Source organism: Mustela nivalis, assembly GCF_964662115.1.
Source record: "Mustela nivalis genome assembly, contig: HAP1_SCAFFOLD_1120, whole genome shotgun sequence".
Classification (NCBI taxonomy): domain Eukaryota; kingdom Metazoa; phylum Chordata; class Mammalia; order Carnivora; family Mustelidae; genus Mustela; species Mustela nivalis.
The window spans coordinates 175,110-197,691 of record NW_028135544.1 but is presented as its reverse complement, the minus strand read 5'-3'; the positions used below and the strand labels follow the sequence as shown (position 1 = coordinate 197,691).

Genomic DNA, 22,582 nt, shown 5'->3' with positions numbered 1-22,582 from the left:
TTATTCTTTAATTTCCTGGTTGACCCATTCATTCTTTAGAAGAATGCTGTTTAGTCTCCATGTATTTGGGTTCCTTCCAAACTTCCTCTTGTGGTTGAGTTCTACCTTCAGAGCTTTGTGGTCTGAAAATATGCAGGGAATGATCCCAATCTTTTGATACTGGTTGAGTCCTGATTTAGGACCGTGGATGTGATCTATTCTGGAGAATGCTCCATGTGCACTAGAGAAGAATGTGTATTCTGTTGCTTTGGGATGAAATGTTCTGAATATATTTGTGATGTCCATCTGGTCCAGGGTGTCATTTAACCTTTATTCCCTTGTTGATCTTTTGCTTCGAATGATCTGTCCATTTCAGTGAAGGGAGTGTTAAAGTCCCCTAGTATTATTGTATTATTGTTGATGTGTTTCTTTGATTTTGTTATTAATTGGTTTATATAGTTTATATAGTTTATATAGTTGGGGGCATAGACATTTAAAATTGTTAGATCTTCTTGTTGAACAGACCCTTTGTGTATGATATAGTATCCTTCCTCATTGCTTATTATAGTCTTTGGCTTAAAATCTTATTGATCTGATATAAGGATTGCCACTCCTGCTTTCTTCTGATGTCCATTAGCATGGTAAATTCTTTTCCACCCCCTCACTTTAAATCTGGAGGTGTATTTGGGCTTAAAATTTGTTTCTTGTAGGCAACATATAGATGGGTTTTGTTTTTTTTATCCATTCTGATAACCTGTGTCTTTTGATTGGGCATTTAGCCCATTAACATTCAGGGTAACTATTGAGAGATATGAATTTAGTGCCATTGTATCTCCTGTAAGGTGACTGTTACTTTATATTGTTTCTGTTCCTTTCTGATCTACCACTTGTAGGCTCTCTCTTTGCTCAGAGGACCCCTTTCAATATTTCCTGTATAGCTGATTTGGTGTTTGCAAATTCTTGGCTCTGTCTCTGTAGCCGTCTTCCCTGTTCTAATACCAGTAAGCTCTGCGACACTCAGACACCCCCGATTCTTCTGTGACCCTGCGGGACCTGAGGCCACGCCGACCCCGCCTGGGCTTCACCCGGTTTAGCCTCTGGAGTGATGTCCCTCGGCGGAACAGATTTTTTAAAAGTCCTGATTTTGCGCTCCGTTGCTCTGCCACTTGCCGGGAGCCGGGCCCTCCCCCCGGGGTCTATCTTCCCGTGGCTTTGGATTCACTTCTCTGACAATCCTACCTTTCAGAAAGTGGTTGATTTTCAGTTTCTAGAATTGCTGTTCTTCTTCTCTTCCATCTGCCAATGGATTTGTAGGTGTTAGCAATCTTTAGATAAGCTATCTAGCTGATCTCCTGCTAGCCAAAGTAGTCTCAGCCTGCTACTTCTCCGCCATCTTGACTCCTCCTCCTGCCTCCCTAAATTTTAAAGAAAGAAAAACTTACATATATACAAATTAAGGGTAAACCTGTTGATGGGATGGAATATGACTGTGAAGATGAAAACTAAAAAAAAATATTCTAAAAAAGGAATTGATAAGATAAGAAGTAGGTTGAAAAAAAGAAAAACAAAGAAAAGAGGAAAGAATGTGATCAAGCTGGAGACTAAAACAACGTCTGCACCAGATTTAGGATATATTTTGATCTGTTACAATAAACTGTATCCCAAAATTTTGGAGATACAATCCTATAGGTGTAAGACATACCAGTTTGAATACAATAAAATGGTAAAATACAACAGTGACATTGAAAATTTAAAAAGATTTTTCAAAAGGTATTGATAAGATAAAAGAGCTAAAAATCTTAAACCATGAAACTCTCAGGAATAGACAGATCACCCAAGCAGAAAATCAATGAAGAAACAAGAACATTGAATGCCACATTGGATCAAATGGACCTCATAAATGTATACAGAACATTCCATCCTAAAACAACAGAATACTCTTTCTTCTCAAGTGCACATGAAACCCTCTCCAGAATAGACCACATATTGGGTCACAAATCAGGCCTCAACCAATACCAAAAGATTGAGATTATTCCCTTCATATTCGCAGATCATAATGCTTTGAAACTGGAGCTCAACTACAAGAAAAAGTTCAGAAAGAATTCAAACACCTGGAAGCTAAATACCACCTTGCTTAAGAATTCTTGGATCAGGGACGCCTGGGTGGCTCAGTTGGTTAAGCAGCTGCCTTCGGCTCGGGTCATGATCCCAGCATCCTGGGATCGAGTCCCACATCGGGCTTCTTGCTCGGCGGGGAGCCTGCTTCTCCCTCTGCCTGTGCTCGCTCTCTCCCCCTCTCTCTCTCTGATAAATAAATAAAATCATAAAAAAAAAGAATTCTTGGATCAACCAGGAAATCAAAGAAGAACTTAAACGATTCCTGGAAACCAATGAGAATGAAGACACTTTGGTCCCAAACCTATGTGATATAGCAAAAGCAGTCCTAAGGGGCAAATACATAGCCACCCAAGCCTCCCTAAAAAAAAAAAAAAAGAAAAAAAAAGTCAATAAATTAAGCCAACCCCACTCACAGGAAGGGAAATAATCAAGATCAGAGCAGAGATCAAGGAGATTGAAACTAGTGATACAGTAGAACGCATCAACAAAACTAGAAGCTGGTTTCTTTCAAAGAATCAATAAGATTGACAAATCATTGGCAAGACGAATCCAAAAGCAAAGAGAGAAGACCAAATTAATAAAATTATGAATGAAAAGGGAGAGATCAGAACTAACACCAAGGAAATAGAAACAATCACCAGAAGTTATTATCAACAGTTATATGCCAATAAGCTAAGCAACCTAGATGACAGGGATGCATTCTTGGAAAACTATAAACTTCCAAAACAGAATCAGGAGGAAATTGACAATCTGAATAGACCAATATCTAGTAACGAGATTGAAACAGTGATCAGAAGCCTCCCAAAAAACAAGAGCCCAGGACCTGACGGATTCCCTGGGGTGATTCTACCAAACTTTCTAAGAAGAAACAATACCTATTCTCCCGAAGTGGTTTCAAAAAATTGAAGTAGAAGGAAAACTTCCAGACTCTTTTTTAGGAAGCCAGCATTACCCTGATCCCCAAACCAGGCAAAGAGCCCACCAAAACCGAGAATTTCAGACCAATATCCCTGATGAATATGGATGCTAAGATTCTCAACAAGATCCTACCTAATAGCATCCAACAGCACATTTAAAAGATTACCCACCATGACCAGGTAGGATTTACCCTTGGATTGCAAGTGTGGTTCAACATTCACAAATCAATCAGTGTGATACAACAAATCAATAAGATAAGAAAGAAGAACCACATGGTCCTCTCAACTGATGCAGAAAAAATCGTTTGACAAAATACAGCATCCTTTCCTGGTTAAAACTCTTCAGGGTAGAGTGATAGAGGGAACATTCCTCAAACTCATCAAATCTATGTATGAAAAACCCACAGCAAATATCATCCTCAATGGGAAAAAGCTGGCAGCCTTCCCTTTGAGGTCAGGAACATGACAAGGATGCACATTCTCACCACTCTTGTTCAACATAGTATTAGAAGTACTAGCAACAGCAATCAGACAACAAAGAGAAATAAAAGGTATTCAAGTTGACACTGAAAAGTCAAACACTCTGTCTTCCCAGATGACATGATATTTTATATGGAAAAACCAAAAGACTCCAGCCGCAAACCTCTAGAATTCATACAGCAATTCAGTAACGTGGCAGGAACAAAATCAATGTACAGAAATCAGTTGCTTTCTTATACACTAACAATGAAAATACAGAAAGGGGAATTAGAGAATCGATGTCATTTACTATAGCACCAAGAACCGTAAGATACCTGGGAATAAACCTAACCAAAGAGGTAAAGGATCTCTACTCGAGGAACTACAGAACATTCATGAAAGAAATTGAAGAAGACATAAAAAGATGGAAGACCTTTCCATGCTCATGGATCAGAAGAATAAACATTGTTAAAATGTCTCCACTGCCTTGAGCAGTCTCTCCTCTCAATGCCATCCTGATCAAAATTCCACTGGCATTTTTCAAAGAGCAAACAACCCTAAAATGTGCATGGAATCAGAAGAGACCCCAAATTGTTAAGGAAATGTTGAAAAAGAAACACAAAACTGGGGGCATCACGTTGCCTGATTTCAAGCTTTACTACAAAGCTGTGATCACCAAGACAGCATGCTACCAGCATAAAAACAGACACATCGACCAGTGGAACAGAGTAGAGAACCCAGATATGGATCCTCAACTCTATGGTCAAAGAATCTCCGACAAAGCAGGAAAACATAAACAATGGGGAAAAGACAGTCTCTTCAATGAATGGTTCTGGGAAAATTGGACAGCTATGTGTAGAAGAATGAGAGTCGCCCATTCTCTTACACCATACAGAGAGATGAACTCAAAATGGATACAAGACCTCAACGTGAGGCAGGAATCGATCAGAATCCTAGAGAAGAACATAGGAAGTAACCCCTTCAACATCAGCCACAGCAACTCTTTTCAAGAAATGTCTCCAAAGGCAAAGGAAACAAAAGCGAAAATGAACTTTTGGGACTTCATCCAGATCAAAAGCTTCTGCACAGAAAAGGAAACAGTCAACAAAACAGAGGCAAAGCACAGAATGGGAGAAGATATTCGCAAATGACAATACAGACCAAGGGCTGATATCCAGGATCTATAAAGAACACTTCAAACTCAACACATCAAAACAGATAGTCATGTCAAAAACGGGTAGAAGACATGAACTGACACTTCTCCAATGAAGACATACAAAGGGCTAACAGACACATGAAAAAATGTTCATCATCACTAGCCATCAGGGAGATTCAAATCCATATCACATTGAGATACCACCTTCCACCAGTTAGAATGGCCAAAATTAACAAGACAGCAAACAACATGTGTTGGAGAGGATGTGGAGAAGGGGGAACCCTCTTACACTGTTCGTGGGAATGCAAGTTGGTGCAGCCACTTTGGAAAACAGTGTGGAGATCCCTTAAGAAATTAAAAATAGAGCTACTCTATGACCCTGCAATTGCACAGCTGGGTATTTTTTTAAGAAATTAAAAATAGAGGGCACCTGGGTAGCTCAGTTGGTTGAGCATCTGCCTTCAGCTCAGGTCATGATCCTGGCATCCAGGGATCGAGTCCCACGTCGGGCTCCCTGCTCAGCAGGGAGCCTGCTTCTCCCTCTGACCCTTACCCCTCTCATGCTCTCTCCGTTTTTCTCTCTCTCTATCTCTCTCTCTCTCCAATAAATAAATAAATAATTTTTTTTAGATTTTTATTCATTTATTTGACAGAGAGAGATCACAAGTAGACAGAGAGGCAGGCAGAGAGAGAGAGGAAGGGAAGCAGGCTCCCCGCCGAGCAGAGAGCCCGATGTGGGACTCGATTCCAGGACCCTGAGATCATGACCTGAGCCGAAGGCAGCGGCTTAACCCACTGAGCCACCCAGGTGCCCCATAAATAAATATTTTTTAAAAAGAAATTAAAAATAAAATTTCCCTATGACCCTGCAATTGCACTACTGGGTACTTACCCTAAAGATACAGATGTAGTGAAAAGAAGGGCCATCTGTTCCCTAATGTTCATAGCAGCAGTGGCCACTGTTGCCAAACTGTGGAGAGAACCAAGATGCCCTTCCACGGACGAATGGATAAGGAAGATGTGGTCCATATACATTATGAAGTATTATGCCCCCACTGGAAAGGATGAATACCCAACCTTTGTATCAACATGGATGGGGCTGGGAGAGATTATGCAGAGTTAAATAAATTAAGCAGAGAGAGCCAATTATCATACAGTTTTACTTATTTGTGGAGCTTAAGAAATAACACTGAGGTCATGGGGACATGAAGAAGAGAAGGGAGTTGGGGGAAATTGGAGGGGGAGATGAACCATGAGTGACTGTGGACTCAGAAAAACAATCTGAGTGTTTTGGAGGGGTGGGGGTGTGGGAGGTAGGGTGAGCCTGGTCGTGGGTATCATGGAGGGCACGTATTATATGGAGCACTGGGTGTGGTACATAAAAAATGAGTTCTGGAACACTGAATAGGAAGTTAAAAAAATAAAATAAAAATTTAAAAAATAGGTACGAGGAAAAATTTTAAAAAAACAGAATAAGGAAAAAATAAAACTTCATAAATTTAACTTTGAAAGGCTATAGAATCGGGGGGGGAAAGCTATTAATTCTATGTGCTTTATTCCCATCGCTCTGATGTTTTGCAGTTCTCACTGATCAGTAAAGTTGATCTTGGTTGAATGTCCTTGTTGATCTTCTGGGGGAGGGGCTTGCTGCAGTGATTCTCTAATTTCTTTGCACGAGGTAGAATTGCATCGCCCTTGCCAGGGGCCAGGCTTAGTAATCTTCTCGGTTTGCTTCTGTGTAGCTTTTGTTCCCTGAATGCCTTCCATACAGCTTTTGAGGATGGGAATAAACATTGTGGCTTCCCAATATCCCGTCCCATAGGAGCTGAGAGGTCAGGGCCCCACTCCTTAATGCACCCTCAGAGAAAAGCAGTCAATCATTTCCATCTCCCTGGTCTCTGGCCACATTCCATGTTCACCTAGCTTATGAGTGGCCATTTCTATCTCTGGAGCATGGCCCCATATGGAGTTCCCAAACCCAGCAGATTCCTACATCACTCTCCTCTACCTCTTGGAGGAGGAAAAGGGGGGTCTCCCAGATCTGTCACTTGTGGGGTCCATGCTGAAAGTGCAGTGGCCTGACTGTGCCTCAGATATTGGTCTAAGGTAATGTGGAGTTGAGAGCCCTCTCCTCATCTCTGTCTTTGCAGCTGGTTTCCCCTTTCTGATATCAGGGAGCTCTGCCACACTCAGACACACCTGGTCTTTCTGTGACCCTGTGGGTCCTGAGACCACACTGTTCCAGTGAGGGCTCTAACACCCCCACCCCCCATTAGGCTCTAGAGTGATGTCCCTCAGTGGAGCAGGTTTCTAAGTATTCTGATTTTGTGCTCTTCTGCTCTATGGCTTGCCAGTAGGCAGCCCCTCCCCCCACGGTCTATCTTCCTATATATTGCTTTGGATTCACTTTGCACTTCCTACCTTCCAGAAAGTGGTTGCTTTTCTGTTTCTAGAATGTCTGCTGGCCTTGATCACATGACCTTGAAATAACAACCCCAGCCAAAACCAAGAGTTAAATGCTCAACCAACTGAGACATCCAGGCACTTGTCTCAAATACTTTTGGAAGACTGTTTTACTGAATATAATTAACAGCTATTTTTTTTTTCTTCAGCATTTTGAATATTATCATTCCACTGACTTCTTGTCACCAAATTTTATGCTGAAAAACACATTGACATTTTGGGGGGGTTCCTGGATGGCTCGTCACGTCAGTAAGGCATCCGACTCCTGATTATGCCTCAGGTCATGATCTAAGGGTCAAAAGATGGAGCCCTGGATCAGGCTCCACACTTGACCTGGAGTCTGCTTGAGATTCTCTCTCTCCATCTCCCTCTGCCCTTCCCACATGCTCCCTTTAATTCTCTCAAATAAATAACACAATAAAAAGACACTGACATTTTTATTAAAGATACCTCGTACATGATGAATTGCTTATGTATAGCTGTTAGTAGGAATATCTGCCTTTGGCTTTCAGTATTTTTATCATGATGTATTATAGGGTTTATCCTACTAGGAGTATGATATTCATCTTGGTATGTAGATAATTTCACACAAATTTGGGGATCTTTCCACTACCACCCAGAAGGGGAAGAGGGTAATGCACCTCTTGGGAGAGACGAAAATAGCAGAGGGTTTTACATATTTACATCATATGGCCCAGCATCTAGAGTTGGATTCTCTGGGTCAGAGAGATCTGAAGACAAGCACTGATGTTTCATAGTCCTAGGATTTGTCTTAATTAAGGATAACATGTTAGATATAGTTCTGTGGGGTATGCAAAGCAGGCGAGCTTTAAATGACTAAAAATATGCTTATTTAGGATATATTGAAGTCAATTAGATGTGCAAAAATTTGAGTTTGTTGCTGGCAGGATTTGAACTAATGGCCCTGTGGTGAAGAAGTAAACAACATAGGGGCCAATATATATAGGACATCTTAAATACCAATATGCCCCTTAGTTAGGCAGTCTAATTAAGCTGATTGACAGGGGCTGAGATCACATGCATAAAATTAATAATATTAACAAGACCTTAAGCAACAAAGTGGAATCAACCTGCAATGTGAACTTCAGTCATACCCAACACTAGAGGGTCCTGGCTGAGCAAAGCCCATCAACTATTCTGGTTTACCTTAGTAAGACATGATAACTTAAGTTTCTGTATCAACATTTTTTTTTTTTTTTGCCCACTTTGTAATGCATGTGTAGCAGGAAGTCTGTGACAATTCTATCAGCCATGAGGAGGTTGACAGGAATACCTTCTAAGGCAGAAGTGGAGTTTCCTTAAACATTTGAATTCCTCTTAGGAGCACTTTTAGATGCAAATCAGAGTGTTTTGGAGAGACAGGAAAGTTAATGCCTGGGTTCTACACAAATGCAAAAGTGGAGATATCCATCACCTTGGGATGGGACTATAAATTCCCTGAATGAGCTGACACTTTTGATTTTTGTGTTATGTGGTAGTCCATATCAGTAGTGGAGACAGTTTCCTTTAAGGGACCACAAATTTATAGGCCCTATGCTTTGCCTTCAATGAACAAAAGGCATCTTTCCTATGCCATTTCACTTAATATTTTGAGTATTTAATCTAGAAGAGACTGGAAAAGATTCTGCTGAGTGAAATAAGTCAAGCAGAGAGAGTCAATTATCATATGGTTTTGCTTATTTGTGGAGAATAAGGAATATCACAGAAGGCATGGGGAGATGGAGAGCAGAAGTGAGTTGGGAGAAATCAGAGGGGGAGACGAACCATGAGAGCCTATGGACTCTGAGAAACAATCTGAGGGTTTTGAAGGGAAGGGGGCTAGGAGGCAGGGTGAGCTTGGTGGTGGGTATTATGGAGGGCACGTATTACATGGAGCACTGGGTGTGGTGCATAAACAATGAATTCTGGAACACTGAAAAGAAATTTAAAAATAAATAAAAATTTTTAAAAAATCACAAGGCATGGCAACCCAGTTTTGGAGAATTTATTTATTTTTTTTTTTAGTACAAATTGGTTTGTTTAAAGCAAACATTTTTGCTTCTTAAATTTTAATTAACTTTTTAAATAAAATTCTTCTAGACTCTCTAAAAACTTGAATTCACTGTAGGTGTTTTAAATTTAGTGTTGTTTAAGGAGGAAACATGTTTTGATGAGCACTGGGTCTTATACACAACTAATGAATCATTGACCACTACATCAAAAACTAATGATGTACTATATTTTGGCTAACTGAACATAATGAAAATAAGTAAAAAGATTTAAAAAATTATTGTTGTTATTGTAGAGACTAAATAAAATCTTCAGGACCACTATTTGTCTGAATATATGTGGTTATGGATATTTGGAAACAGTTGTGTAATTTCTTTTTTTTTTAAGATTTTATTTATTTATTTGATAGACAGAGATCACAAGTAGGCGGAGAGGCAGGCAGAGAGAGAGGAAGGGAAGCAGGCTCCCTGCTGAGCAAAGAGCCCGATGCAGGGCTCGATCCCAGGACCCTGGGATCATGACCTGAGCCAAAGGCAGAGGCTTTAACACACTGAGCCACCCAGGCGCCCCCAGTTGTGTAATTTCTGAAATGATAAACATATACTTACCATATCGCTGTTCTTAAGCTTTTACTAAAAAAAAGAAAGCATATTTCCACACAAAGTCTTGCACATAAATATTCATAGCAGCTTTATCTGTAACAGTCAAAAACTGGAAACATCTAGTAGACAGTAAAGGCATTAATTTTTTTTTTTTTTGACAGCCACCATAGCAACTTTTTTCTAGATATGTCTCCTGAGTCAAGAAAAACAAAAACAAAAATAAACTATTAGGACTCCATCAAAATAAAGAGCACAGCAAAGGAAACAACAAAACAAGAGACAGCCTAATGAATGGGAGAATATATCTGCAAACGATATATCTGATAAGGGATTAGTATCAAAAATATACAAAAAACTTACATAACTCAAGACCAAAAAATCAAATAATCCAGTTAAAAATGGGCAGAACATAAACAGACATTTCTCCAAAGAATATAACCAGATGGCAAACAGATGCATGAAAAGATGTTTAACATCATTGTGGGAAATGGTATGAAGGATTGTCTCAAAATTAAAAGTATAACTGCCCCAATGACCCAGCAAAAACACTAATTCAAAGGGATACATGCACCTACATTTATAGCAACATTATTTAAAACAACCAAATTATGGAAGCAGCCCAAGCGTCCTTCAAATGATGAATGGATAAATGAGATGTGGTGTATATATCTACAATGGAATATTATTCAGCCATAAACAATGAAATCTTGCCGTTTGTAACAACATGGATGGAGCTAGAGTGTGTAATGCTAAGTGAAATAAGTCAGACAAAGACAAATACCACATGATTTCACTCATATGCAGAATTTAAGAACCAAACAAAGGAGCAAAGGGGGGAAACAGAGAGAGAGACTTATCAAGAAATAGACTTTAATTATAGGGGACAAACTGATGGTTACCAGACAGGAGGCGGTATTGCTTAAATAAGTGATGGGGATTAAGGAGTGCACTTGTGCTAATGAGCACCAGGTAATGTATGGAATTGCTGAATCACTATACTTTATATCTGAAAATAATCTAACACCATATATTTCATAACTAAAAACCTTTTAAAAGTTTTGGATTTACATTTGTATCTCACCATCGCAAGACTGGCAGTTAAGAGAGCTGAACCAGGCAGCAGTTCCCACCAGCATTTACAGGACAAACTCCCTGTTCATACACAGGTCCTCATGTACAAGGTCTCAAGGTGCCTGGAATGAGAAGTAAATTCAGTCATAGGTGTGAAAAGAAAGCTGTGGGCTGATTTGTCTTGTGTGGTTTCTGAGCCCAAAAGGTGAATATGCTTAACACGCTGGTAGTACTAGGAAAAGAGTACAAGAATGAGCAACATTTAAAATATTTTTCTTCTGATTTAGTGTTATCTTATTCTATTAAATGTAGGCACATGGAAAGAAAACCCTCTGACTTCTTTTTAATTAAAATGTCTCTCCTCAATACAAGCAACAAGTCAATCACTACAGAATGTATTGCTTGCCACTTAAGAATGGTAAACATATGTGCCATTCTCTCTCATCAATTTTTTAAAATATTTTATTTATTTATTTGGCAGAGATCACAAGTAGTCAAGAGGCAGGCAGGCAGAGAGAGGAGGAAGCGGGCTCCCCGCTGAGCAGAGAGCCCGATGCGGGGCTCGATTCCAGGACCCTGAGACCATGGCCTGAGCTGAAAGCAGAGGCTTTAACACGCTGAGCCACCCAGGTGCCCCTCTCTCATCAATTTTTGTCCACATTAGAGCCTAAAACCAGTTAAGTACAATGAAACCACACACATTATGAACAATGGTAAATATATATACTTTTAAAGTGTAGGACAGGAATCTTCTGCCCTGCTCCTCCTTTGATAGGGCTCTGTTAGGCATGATTTTAAAGATTTTATTTATTTATTTGACAAAGAGAGGGAATGAGAACAAGCATGAGCAGGGGAGCAACAGGCAGAGGGAGAGGGAGAAGCAGGCTCCCCGCTGAGCAAGGGCTTGATGTGGGGCTTGATCCCAGGACCCTGGGATCATGACCTAAGCCCAAAGCAGACGCTTAACATTGAGCAACCCAGGCACCCCTGGGTATGATTTTAAATGAAATCCAAGCATGTTCTCTCCTTGTTTAGTTTAAGTGCAGCCACCAGGAATGCAGAGTAGCATCTAAGGTATAAAGTACTCTATTCTCAAGGACAACACTGTGGTGAGAGAGGCAATCTCACTATATACCAAGGTTCTCTTTGCAGGTGGAGCAGACAAGCCCTGGGTAAGACCAGAATGCAGGACTCATAGGCTCTTTGCCCTAGCCCCATGACAGCCCTTTGTGCCAGAGCCTGGGTTTTGCAGCAAAACTCAGTTCAGGCCAGGGAACCCTGCATCCACCAAGAATCCTAAGCATTCTATTAAACCTCCTGAAATTGCCAGTCCTGCTGCTTCAAGCATTAATTTACCAGAAAAATAACAGGATGATTCTATTCCTTGGGTGAGTTAACAATAGACTTGGCAGGTAGCTTGCATGCTGCTCATGCACACTAATAGAAGGGAATCCCTTAAACTGATAAAGGACATGAAACCATTTTTTTTTTATTTTAAAAGATTTTTATTTGAGAGAGAGAGAGAGAGAGAAAACGCATGAGCAGGGGGAGAGTCAGAAGGAGGAGAAGCAGACTCCCCGCTGGGCAGGGAGCTCAAAGCAGGGCTCTATCCCAGGACCCTGAGATCATGACCTGAGCTGAAGGCAGACACTTAATGGAGTGAGCCACTCAGGCGCCCCTGAAGCCAATTATTAATGTATTGCCTCTCTACTTTAAATTCGCCCATCAAAACGTGCACTCTGATAGTAGACACAATTTGTTAAGTATCTCTCCTTCAAAGTGACACAATGTTATATTTTCTCAGTAGAACACACTGGAGGGACATTGAAGAAAGTACCTCTCCTCTTCTTTCTGGTTCTCAGAGGTGTGTGTGTGTGTGTGTGTGTGTGTGTGTGTGTGAGAGAGAGAGAGAGAGAGAGAGAGAGAGGATATTCTCAGTGCTTTGCCCCAAGCATGAGCCAAGAACACCTGTTGTCATTGAATGTACAATCCTGGTGTGGCCGGCTCATCAGCTTTCTACGGCTTTCTTCACAGAGACATCTTGTGCTCCAAACTACCTGCCCACTGATTCTCTCTGCTTGCTATCTCTACTGCCCCTACCCGTCCCCTGCCCAACAAGTTTATCATCTGTGGTTCTCCCAGTGCTCTAGCCCTTCAAACACCAAGGCCCTTCTGATCCTGTATGCAGGACATTTTTAGCTCCGGGCCTCCAACTCCACCAGCATCCCTATTCCTACTTCATGTCCATACACTGACCACGAGTTGTTGCTTGTCTATACCTATGTGTTCCAGAGAGCTGCTTCCTGCTCACCTTGCAACTGTAGACCAGCTCTAGTTCTGCAAACCAGCTCTGGTGCCCACAAACCAGCAAACTTTTCTGCCATGCAATAGGTCCTCCTATACTTTCTCCAGTGAGGTGTGAACCCAAGCCTTTGATAGGGCCACCCCCACTTCAAATTTGTATGTCCTCGAGTACTCTCTCTCAGCCCCAGAATACCATACACAGTTTTCTCATATCCTATATATTACACAATTCCCATAGCTTAACTTTATGTTAAACTTCTCCTGTCCACTGTACACTTTCTACCTCTTGACTGGACCAGATTGCGATAGAACACAACATCTATATGAAATACCACTCTTAGAATTACTGAAACCTTTCTCTTTCAGAGCTGCACCAAATAACGATGTCCACCATCAACTAGAGAGAGCAGGAAGGGGCGAAAAAATATTAAAAAATTCCTTTGAAAGGAAATAAAATAAAACTGGGATTATTTGCAGATGTTATGATTCCATACATTAGATCCTTATAGGTATTTATAGACAAGCTATTAGAATCAACAAAAGAGTTTAGATGTTTATAGCCTAAAGAAATAAACATACAAACACCAACTATACTTTATTTGCTAGGGAAAAAATTTAGAAAGTGAAAATGTCAAAGATGGTATTTGCAAAATATGAAGTACCAGGATGAAAATGTCTTCTTATGGAAAATACACAAAATGTTATTGGAATATTAAATGGGTTCTTTTATTAAAAAGAGAGATCATATCCATGAAACAAACATTCAATATTGAAAAGACATTAAATCTTAAAGTTCAACACAATCCTAATTAAAATCTCAAACAAGCTTTTAGTTGAACTTCTAATGAATTGATCATTTAAATGGAGTCAAAACAGGCTAAAAATAACAAGACACCTTCGAAGAACAAAGTAGAATGGACTGGTCTTATCCAAATACCAAGATTGACTTCAGATCTGTACTAATTAATGCTGATATATGGTATTTCAAATAAATAAATAAGCCCATACATAGGTAGACACTTGATTTATGACCATGTTGTTGTAAATAAGTTGGAAAAGAGCAGACTTTTCAAAAGTCGTTTACTGAGACAATCAGATACCAATGGGGGGGGCAGGAAATCAGAACCCTACTCAGTATCATACATAAACATCACCTTTAGGGAGATTAAGACCTACCTGTGAAAGGTAAAGTCATAAATATTTTAGAAGTTAATACAGAGAATATGTTCATAGCCCCAAGAAAGAGAGAGATTTCTAAAAACAGATGAGCACTAATAATAAAGAAAAGAATGATAAATTTGACTGTATAGCATCTGTTCAAAAAGCATAGCAGAAATCAAGTGAAAATTCAAGCAAGGAAATATTTTGACCACACATATAATCAATGGACTAGTATTTAAAACACATAAATAACTCGATAAATGAGTAGGTGTAGATGGAAAATAGAAGGATGGCTGACAGAATTAATCTTGAACAGTCTTTTCGCAGAAGAAAAAATCCAAAAGGCTCATTAACATAAGAATATGCAAAAGCTGAATAGTAATAGTGGGGGGGGGGAGAAGTTCTGCCAATCCTTCGTGTAGGTGAAGATGTCTACCATCAGGAGCTCTATGCTACTTGAGAGAGTGTAAATTGTCACTATTACAGAAACCAATTTGGCATCATCTAGAAAAGCTGAAGATATTCATACTCCATATCCAAGTGAATGTGGTTTTGGAGGTATACCCAAGAGACTTTCACACATGTGTTCCATGGGAAATTTCCAGGAATGTTCACTGCAACATTGTTCATAGTAGTCAAAAACTAGAAACAACCCTAGTGTCCCTCCACTGTAGAATTGCAAGTATAATTATAACATAATCACTTCACTAAAACTATACACTGGGACGCTAGTCAATAATGGAGACAAAGGATTTTCAGCTACCTTGAACAACATGGATGAGTCTGTCAAATCACACATATCATATGATACAACATGAGAGAAAAAAAGCCATCAAAGGAAGCATGCAATTCCACTTACAACTCGTATATATAAACTGTATTATCTAGAGATGTGTAGAAAAATGGTAAAGCTATAAGAAGAGCTCTGAAATCATCACATTGGCAGGACAATGACTATATCTATAAGGAAGGGTGTGGTGGGTTGTGATTGGGAGGAACACAGTGTCTGCATTCTGGAAATCTGGCAGTGGTCTATTTCTTGACCTTGTTTTTATAAGTTATCTAAACCTGGTAGGTAGGTGTTTTATGAACTCCTCTATATCTCAGATTTCAAAAATGGTTCCCTTCAAAAAAATGTAATGGAAGGAAAATATGTGAAGGAAAAATTTTGATGAGGATTAGATCCCTAATAGGGATGAAAATTTTTTTTCTTCCTATCAAGTGATCTGCAAATATACATTATCATTAAAAAGGGGGAAAGTGGAGATTTATTTAAACTATATGCACCCCATAATTTAGTTACTACTCTCAACCTTTCTCTTGCTAGATATTTCACCCTATATTCATATCACTTCCCAAATCACAGATGACAGACAAGTCAGAAGATCATAAACATCATTAATACAATCATTAGGCATCACAAGCCATATCCATTACAGTAAAATTGGGCCACGACACTGAAATGCAAGCAGGCACACCAAGACTATTGAACATGGTCATATGTATTTTTTTCTCAGCAGAGTCCATAAGGGTGACTTAGGGTTTAATCTTGTCACATTTACCTGGTAGTCCTGTCCAGAGATCTCCATGTGCTGGAGAATTCAGAATTAGCTGAGGAATGCTGTGGGATTGGACATGAAATTTACCATGGTGTAATGGCAGAGTTGGTTTAGGTTGTGCACTGTCTTGGAAAAGCCCAGGGGTGGGTAGGGTTTTCTAGGATTCAATACAAATTGTTTCATCTTCCAGGTTTTGAACTTCTAGGCTGAACACTGGTAATCCGGTTTGGCCCCACCTCTTATTTATTCTAATTTCTGTACCAGCAGACATCATTTTCAGTAGAATTTGCTAGCACTATGGTAGTTCAATGTTGACACGTTGTCCCAGGGATTTTCTCCCACTGGATTGATAAATCCAGCCAGGCAGCCATCCAGGGAGCCATCCAGTAAACATTTTTTTTTTTTTAAACACCACCCTTAGCACTGGGAGGATGTGGGGTGTTCATTTTGGTATATACAGTGATGTACAGATTTAAGTTGCATTTAGCAGATAGATTGCTAGGTATTCCAGCACCATTTACCGAACGAACTTTCATTTCCTTATTATCTGGGAAGACGTCCTTGATTTCCCACAAATATCAGATGTAGAACTTATTTTTGCATACCAGGTTCTGCCTCTGGGCTTTCTATTTTGTCCCAGAGACCCAGTACCAGAATATTTAAATCACTGTGTCGTTAAACACGTTTTAATATCTGATAGGACCAGTTTCTGCGCATTGCACATTTTTTTTTTTTTTTTTCCTTTCAGGAACGTGTTCAGGCCCGCGGCAGGGGGCGGGGTCGCGCCTCCTCCGCGGCTCTGGTTCCAGTGGAGCCTCACCGACGCGGAGATGGAAAGCCCGAGGCTGCTCCCGGCTGGTGGGACACGACAGAGCGGCGGTGCTCGCAGCCCCGCGGGCGCCAGCCGGTTCCACGGCGGCCCTGACCCGCGGGCTGGCCAGGTCCCCGCGCGCCGCCTCCTGCTGCTCCGGGGCCCCCAAGATGGCGGGCCCGGGAGGCGGCACGAGGAGGCCCGCACGGCCTCACGGGGCCCGGGCCCGGGCCCGAGCCCGTTGGCCCCGAGGTTGGACCACGCTGGCGGCGGCGACAGCGATGACTTCTTCCTGGTGCTGCTGGACCCGGCGGGTGGCGACGTGGAGACCACGGGCGCCGGCCAGGCCGCAGGGCCTGTATGGAGGGAGGAGGCCGAGCCGGTCCCACAGCTCCAGCAGGGTGAGAGTGGCGCGAATCCCGCGGGCCGCCGGGCGCTAGGCCCCGGCTGCCAGTCCGCAGTCCCCGCCCCATCCCCGGCTGAGAACCCGATCCCCGCCCCAGGCCTGGGACCCGCCGCGGCCTTCACGGGCACGGTCACCATCCACAACCAAAACCTGCTGTTGCGCTTCGAGAACGGTGTCCTCACCCTGGCCACGCCCCCGCCGCCAGCCTGGGAGCCTGGGGTCGCGCCTGCCCCTCAGCCTGGGGGTCTGATGGCTCCGCAAGCCGGGGTCCCGCACGCCGCGCAGGCCAGCGACTGCCCAGAGCTGCCGCCCGACCTCCTGCTGGCCGAGCCGGCTGAACCGGCGCCGGCCCCAGCGCCTGAGGAGGAGGCAAAGGGCCGGGCCGCAGCCGAAAGTCCCCCCCGCAGGCCGCTGGGCCCAGGCCCGGGCGTGGTGCTGTACCTGTGTCCCGAGGCTCAGTGCGGACAAACCTTCGCCAAGAAGCACCAGCTGAAGGTGCACCTGCTGACTCACAGCAGCAGCCAGGGCCAGCGGCCCTTCAAGTGCCCCCTGGGCGGCTGTGGCTGGACTTTCACCACCTCCTACAAGCTCAAGAGGCACCTGCAGTCGCACGACAAACTGCGGCCCTTTGGCTGCCCTGCAGAGGGCTGTGGCAAGAGCTTCACCACAGTTTATAACCTCAAGGCACACATGAAGGGGCATGAGCAGGAGAACTCGTTCAAATGCGAGGTGTGCGAGGAGAGCTTCCCCACTCAGGCCAAACTCAGCGCCCACCAGCGCAGCCATTTCGAGCCCGAGAGGCCATACCAGTGCGCGTTTTCTGGCTGCAAGAAGACGTTTATCACAGTGAGTGCCCTGTTTTCCCATAACCGTGCCCATTTCAGGGAACAGGAACTTTTTTCCTGCTCTTTTCCTGGTTGCAGCAAACAGTACGACAAGGCTTGTCGCCTGAAAATTCACCTGCGGAGCCACACCGGTGAGAGACCTTTCCTTTGTGACTTTGACGGCTGTGGCTGGAACTTCACCAGCATGTCCAAGCTCTTAAGGCACAAAAGGAAGCACGAGGATGACCGGAGGTTCATGTGCCCTGTGGAAGGCTGTGGGAAATCTTTCACAAGGGCTGAGCATCTGAAAGGCCACAGCATAACCCACCTGGGCACAAAGCCATTTGTGTGCCCTGTGGAAGGCTGCTGTGCCAGGTTCTCTGCTCGCAGTAGTCTTTACATTCACTCCAAGAAACACTTGCAGGACGTGGACACTTGGAAAAGCCGTTGCCCAGTCTCTACTTGTAATAAACTCTTCACATCCAAGCACAGCATGAAGACCCACATGGCCAAAAGGCACAACCTTGGCCAGGATCTCTTAGCTCAGCTAGAAGCTGCAAATTCTCTTACCCCCAGCAGTGAACTTACCAGCCAGGGACAGAGTGATCTCAGTGATGCAGAGCTAGTGTCTCTCTTCTCTGATGTGCCTGGCAGTAGTTCGGCTGCAGTGCTGGACACAGCATTGGTGAACTCTGGAATCTTAACTATTGATGTGGCTTCTGTGAGTTCAACTCTGGCAGGAAGCCTCCCTACTAATAATAATAATTCCTTGGGGCAGGCTGTGGACCCTCGGGCCTTGATGGCCACCAGTGACCTTCCTCAAAGTCTGGATACCTCTCTGTTTTTTGGAACGACAGCCTCTGGCTTTCAGCAGAGTCCCTTAGATATGGATGATGTTCCAAGTCTAAATGTGGGGCCATTGGCATCTCTGGGCTCTTTGGCTATGAAAAACTCGAGTCAAGAGCCCCAAGCTTTGACCCCCAGCAGTAAGCTAACAGTGGACACAGATGCTCTGACTCCTTCAAGCACCCTTTGTGAAAACAGTGTCTCAGAACTACTGCCGCCAACCAAAGCAGAATGGAATGTACATCCTGACTCCGACTTCTTTGGGCAGGAGGAGGAAACCCAGTTTGGCTTCTCCAATGCAGCAGGAAACCATGGTTCTCAGAAAGAAACAGATCTTATCACAGTGACTGGCAGCTCATTTTTGGTATGAACTATTAATTCCTTGCCACGTGGCTTATTCTTGTGAATTACACTCAATTTTTAGGATATTCTGGACTAAATGTTTAACTGTAGTCATTTCTTAGAGGTTTGAAAAAGAACAACACCCTGGGCTCTAAGTTTGGAGATTTAAAATTATGATCTTGACCCTGGAACTCTCAAGTTCTGTGACCCTGAGCAAGTCACTTAACCTATCTGAGCCTTAATTTCCTTATTTATAAAATGAGGTGGTTTGAATAGATGTTGTTTCTAAGTTCTTTTAAGTCTGTATTTAATGATTTTGTGCTCTTTCTTAACAATTTTAGGAAATCTTACCTTGATTAACTGTTGCATGTACTTCTAATGTAATGAAAATGCATTGAGAGTTAATCATCAGAATGTAGAACTGATGTTTAACTTTAAAATTTAATGGAAATTTTGCAGAATGTCAAAATATTTCTAAAACCTAGTTTAGAGTTTGAAAAAAAAGAAAGCTGAGTATATGGGTTAGTTTTGTTTGCCTCCTTATATTTTAGCTTCTTTTCTTCTTCTCCTTCCCCCTCTCCACCCTCCTCCCCCTTCTTCTTCCTCCTCTGCCTCCTCTTGTTCTTCTTCATGTTTATTTTTATTTTTATTTATGGAAGGCTGTGTTGTGGAAAGTGACAGAGCTTTGATATGAATCAGACTCAGAAATATGGATTTTGTGGTGTTGCGTAAGTGGCCTTATAGAAGTCATTTAGCATCAGTAAGTCGCAGTTCCCCAGCGGTACAATGGTCTTTATAATGTAAATATACTTGGTCCATTGTAGACTTATTTTTCTATCCTAGGTGTTAGTTTTGACGGTAGAATGTTAATGTGCTTTTGCATGTTTTAGCATCTTTGTCACTTTGGCATGTTTTGGCATCTTTATCACTTATCCTGCTCCTCTCATTCCTTCCTCAAGGAGAACGAGTTAGCATAATTAAATATGACATTTGTGCAAGCAAAAACATTTATGAATGTTAAGAATCAGGGAAGGGAATATCTTTCTTCCACAAATTAATTTGGATTTTTCTCCATACAATTCCTGTGTAACATTGCCCCCAGGTCCATTAGTCCAAATTATAGTATCTTTGCTCTGCAATCAAAGCCAGCCCATAAAGTGAATATATAGAGCCTGTGATTCCAAGAAAAATCTGGCAATGGATCAGAGTGACATTTTCTCTCTTTATGTCCCAGAGAGCTCATTGCTTGCCTTCTCCCTGAGTTGGAATGAGAGGTTCCATTTGCATTTTGAGTAAATATTGTTTATCTTACATGAGTATAGCATTTTATAGTTTATGTAGCACGTTCACAACTTATATTTGAGCCTCACAATATTGTGAGATAGTTGTGGCAAAGTTTTAACTATAACTTATATTAAAACTTTAAATTTACCTAACTCACATTATAAATGAAATTTATATTTATTATATATATACAGATATATATAAATTTCCATTTTATTCTTCTGAGTTTCTTGATCACTTTTGTTTGTAACTACTTTTTCTCTTCCATCGTAATTGATGTCTGTTCCCTTCTGCCACGTCTTGTCTTTCTCCAACCTATTCTTTAACATGTGCATATTAGTCTATGTCATGATCTCTTTTTAAATTTTAATTAGACGGGTCATTTTCTTGGTCACCATCTCTCAGCCATTCCCCTCATGGCCCATTCTTCAGTCACAGTATTTACTGCAAGTCTGAGTATGCGGTACAATATTATTTTCGAGATTTAGATGTCAGTGTGTTTCTATATAATTCAAATGATAATGGGGATATTTTTATGTAAGGTTTTAATAAGACATGTTCTTTTACTTTTCTAAATTTTGTCCCCATGTTGTTCTGCTAGAAAACACTATTTGCTCTGAAACTTTCTAGCCCATTACTGCTTGCCTGTAGATGTTTGTGGATGACAATTACAGCACTTTGGTAGTGCACTTTATAATTTGCCACTCTGAAATGCAACTGTATTATCTTTCTGGTTTTTAAATTGGTTGTGCTCATTCAGTGAAAAAACAAGAAGTATATACATAAATTTGTAATTCAAAGAAGTTGTCAGAGTATGATTGTTTCTAACCATTTAGCCATTCTCTCTCAGCACTTTGAAAAGATTTTAAGCCCATTTTGGAAATGTGTTCTTATTACTTAAGTCCTCTTAAATAGACGTCTTTTTCTTTTCCTACAGATAGGAATATAGAGGCCTGAGGTAAACATTCAGGTTATAGGCATCTGTTAAGGTATATAATTGTAAGAATATTTTAACATTATTTCACTTTGTTTCTTTAATCCCTCAATCCTTTGCCCTTTCATTAGAGCTATTATAGTCTGTGGAATTTTATTTTTTTTAATTTTATTTATTTATTTGAGAGAGAGAGAGAGAGTAAGCAGTGGGGAGGGGCACAGAGAGAGAGAAATACAGAGAGGGAAAGAAGCAGACTGCCTGCTGAACAGGAAGCCCAACACAGGACACCATCCCAGGACCTGGAGACCATGACCTGAGCTGAAGGCAAATGATTAACTGACTGAGCCACCCAGGAGCCCCTATGTGGAATTTTCAATGGACAAATTTTACTTTTCTTGAAGATAGAAAATCTTGTAATTTTTGTTGTCTCACACAGTTTCTTTCAATTTGTTCAAAAAATTTATTTTTCAATACAATTTTCCCAATATGATGGTGAAAATGGCATGACATTACAGTCAGAAGTGTGACTACAAACATAATGGCTACATTTCTGTTAGTGTTGGCCTAAATATGCCATTTTAAAACAAATAATGGGACAGGATTCAATGTTATCTCATTTGCCTCACTCGCCTCTTAAATCCTTGATTTATGAAGATTTTGCCAACTGAAAACAGTAACAAAATGCTCTGCAGAAAGGTTTGCATCCAGGGAAGTCTGTTGAACATGTTCATCATGAGTTAAAATATGTTAATCTTGACATTTTTACCATTATTTCATTATTGTATTACATAATCTTTATTGAAGTGAAACTTGATAGAATATGAGGATCACTTTTCTTTGTGGATTAAATCTTCATATTCTCATCCAGGAAAAAGAAGACTTGGTATAACAGGGTAATCATGACTATTCTTTGATTCTAGATAAAACATTGATTAACTCCATTTTGGGGAATACTCATAATTCCTTAGTAAGTATGGATACCAAACAGATCCACTTGATGATACTTTAGATGGAGCTCTTTCAAAATATGTGCTAATTAAAATATAAGACTGAGCTAACACTTTTGTATATATTGCTTTTGAACAAAACATTTTCTTGGCAATTAAAAAAAATAAAATGTGTTGGGAACTGAGAGAACAGATTATTTAAACTCTTTGTCAGAACACAACTATATCTGAAAAGCAAAGCATGTACTATTAACTAAATTTTATATTTGTCAAGTCTGGGTTGACAGGGCCTTTGGTAACAGTTTTTAAGCTAGGAAACTCACTGTATTTCAAGTTAATTTACTGACTACTTAAAAAATACAAGGTAGAGTACTAGGAATATAGACAAG

General features: G+C 41.2%; 1 pseudogene across 1 annotated transcript; it reads left to right on the top strand.

Annotated features, from left to right (window-relative positions):
* Positions 1-16,505: 16,505 nt before the first annotated feature.
* On the top strand, positions 16,506-22,378 carry LOC309857715 (zinc finger X-linked protein ZXDB pseudogene; annotated as a pseudogene). Its single transcript has one exon. The product of its transcript is annotated as a zinc finger X-linked protein ZXDB pseudogene (transcript).
* The last annotated feature ends 204 nt before the right edge of the window (positions 22,379-22,582 follow it).